The sequence below is a fragment of the Oncorhynchus clarkii genome, chromosome 7 (genome assembly GCF_045791955.1).
Source record: "Oncorhynchus clarkii lewisi isolate Uvic-CL-2024 chromosome 7, UVic_Ocla_1.0, whole genome shotgun sequence".
Lineage (NCBI taxonomy): Eukaryota > Metazoa > Chordata > Actinopteri > Salmoniformes > Salmonidae > Oncorhynchus > Oncorhynchus clarkii.
Window position 1 is genome coordinate 7,389,192 of NC_092153.1, and position 2,908 is coordinate 7,392,099.

Genomic DNA, 2,908 nt, shown 5'->3' on the forward strand with positions numbered 1-2,908 from the left:
CTTCACGCTAATGTATGCAGTTCGCACCACGGAGAAAGATCAAATCAAATTTTATTGGTTGCATACATATATTTAGCAGATGTTATTGCAGGTGTAGCGAAATGCTTGTGTTATCTAATCTAGTAATATCTAACAATTCACTACAATCAAAAAGTAAAATAATGGAATTAAGAAATATATAAGACAGATGGTTTGCACACTGGTTGTTGTACATGTTTTCCTATCCTGAATGTATCTATCTAGACTAATAAACCTCTTTGTCTGTTCTTTCACTTTCTATAGATCCATGTTGGAACACAAAGGTAATTTTCAACAGGGCTCTTATGTATAATGTAATATTTTGATGAAGGGGTGCACTATAAAGTAAATGGTTAAACCTACAATGCTCTTATAGCTGGCTGAACTATGAACCAACTGTCCATTGTGCCAATTAACAAAAACATTAACATTTATCAATGACCTTTCTGACCTTAAATCAGTGGCACACAAGATGAAGTGCTACACAGTTGAGACTGGCAATACTTTGGAAACTCATATTCAGTTTATGAGACGACTCAACAACACCACAAGATGTTTTACGGAAGTCAAGTCTCCAGTGGAGAGTGATGTCATCATGGCTTTCTCTCCCATCGTCTCCCGCGCCGGAACTGATATTGAAGCAGCACTGCAACAGATTCCAAGTACAGTAACTCATCCCAAATATGACTTCCTAAACAATGTTATTTCCTTCTATACTAGATATTCTCTTTCCACACCAGTTTTCCTCAAATGTACCAACGGCATGAATGACATGACTAAATTGTTTATTTGAGAGGCTTAAGGGTTTAATTTTGACATTGTTTATTTGAGTATTCCCACATTCTCTTTCTTGACAGTGGGTAAAGATGTCATTCTGGTAGTGCTGCATCACACCTTCAACCCAGACTACACTGTACCTTACAGCAGCGGACTAGTGACCAGAAGTGATGTAATACTCACAGTGGACTGTCTGTTCCATGAGAGACTGGGACTACTGGACTGTCCTCACAATGATGCAGCAGTCAGAAATATTAGGCAGAAGTTTGACACAGTGGACTGTCTGTTCCATGAGAGCCAGGGACTACTGGACTGTCCTCACAATGATGCCACAATCAAAAAGATTAAGCAGAAGCTTTACAATGTATGATGTCAATTAATCATCATTTTGAATACAGTATCTCTGTATTTGATGTACTCATTCTTCCTCTCCTTTATTTTACAGACCAGAAGTTGTGGCTTTCTAGCTTGGATTCTAAACGGTGTCATGGTATGTCAAATTATTGCAAATTATAAAAGTAACTATAGATCATCAACTGCTATAATGAACAAAAATATAAACACAACATGCAACAATTTCAAAGATTTGACTGAGTCACAGATCATATAAGGAAATCAGTCAATTTGTAATAAATGAATTAATGGAGCTGTTAAACAACAGTCAGAACTGTTTTGGATCTGACACAAGCCATTATTCTCTTTCCAGTGGGCAGTGTCTTCAGGCTACAACTACGTTTTCATTCACAGTAGGTTCTATTGTGTGGTCATTCATGTGGTCAATGTGATACAGTAATCATCACAGGTCAAATCAGCACCAACATCTTGTGTTTTATGTTTCCTAATCTTTTCAAGATCCACGTCCCTCTACAAGGCCTCGTTCTGGCAGTCTATCTGTGATTCGGAGCAATATAATGGTTTGTCAAATCATTGCAAATGATATAACTACAGATGTAGGATCTTCATTTGATCACTCTTTTGTTGCTGAAATGCAAACTAGTAGTGTATTTGCATTTTAAAAAGGCTTCTAAAGTTTGTAATTTCCACTATGAAGTTTCAGTCTTGATTTGCCCTAACAAAGAATATCAACCCCTATAAAAATGTCCATGAACTATAATCCACATAACAATTCACATTTCCTGTTGCTGCAGAATTATTTTCCTGATGTAGTAAACTGGCTCAAATTAAGATTATACATCTGTATACACTTAGTATACCAAACATGAGGAACACCTTTCTATCATGGAGTTGGTACAGTATATAGTGCTATTTAAAATATTTGCCAAATGATGAAATGATACATCATCAATCATGTGCCTCTTCAGGGAGACACTTAAAAAAGGAAAATAGAAGTGAAACTGTCATAATGGAGCTGTCAAACAAGAGTCAGTACTGCTGTGGATCTCACACAAGTCATTTTTCTCTTTCCAGTACACAGTGTCTTCAGTCTACAGCTACCTCTGTACATGGCTTTCATATGTGAAGCGGCGCTTCTGTGACAATAATTAGGTTCCAGTAGGTTCAAAGTAGGTTGTAGGTTGTCATTCATGTGGTCATTGTAATTAGAATAACCATCACAGGTCAAATCAGGACCACTAACATGTTGTGATTCATGTTTTCTAATCTTTTCAAGATCCACATCCCTCTTCAAGACCTCGTTCCAGAAGTGATGAAAGCAGTTCCACTTTTGTACCAACAATGAAGACATGCTAATTGTTTTTATGGATTCCATCTTTAATTTTATGGCCTACTTAAGAAAATGTCTTTACTTTTGATGTTAAGAGCACTTGCAGGTGTAATGTATAGAAATTGGGGCCGATATTAAACATTTTAATAAAAATGAATGGAAAATAATAAAGAAGAAACAGGATCTGTGGAAGGGGATGCATCTCAACATCACTGCTAGTTTGCACATACATCATACTTCTGACACCAGTGTAGCAAACAGTGGGGGGTAACCTGGGTTGCTTGACGCAAGAAAAACTTGCTAACCACAAACTCAATACGGATAGCTTTCTCTTTTCGAGGAGTTTGGAACAGGCATACAAAGGCTTGACTTTTTCCAATAGTTCGATGACTAAGCTGAGCTAAGCTAAACATTTTTCTTTTTTTTCAC

At 36.9% G+C, this 2,908-nt stretch overlaps 1 long non-coding RNA gene across 1 annotated transcript; it reads left to right on the forward strand.

Moving 5' to 3' along the window:
• The first annotated feature begins 1,253 nt into the window (after positions 1-1,253).
• On the forward strand, positions 1,254-2,667 carry LOC139414064 (uncharacterized). The gene is made up of 5 exons (XR_011634864.1): positions 1,254-1,285; positions 1,502-1,541; positions 1,648-1,709; positions 2,224-2,318; positions 2,426-2,667. It is a non-coding gene; the product is annotated as an uncharacterized lncRNA (long non-coding RNA).
• The last annotated feature ends 241 nt before the right edge of the window (positions 2,668-2,908 follow it).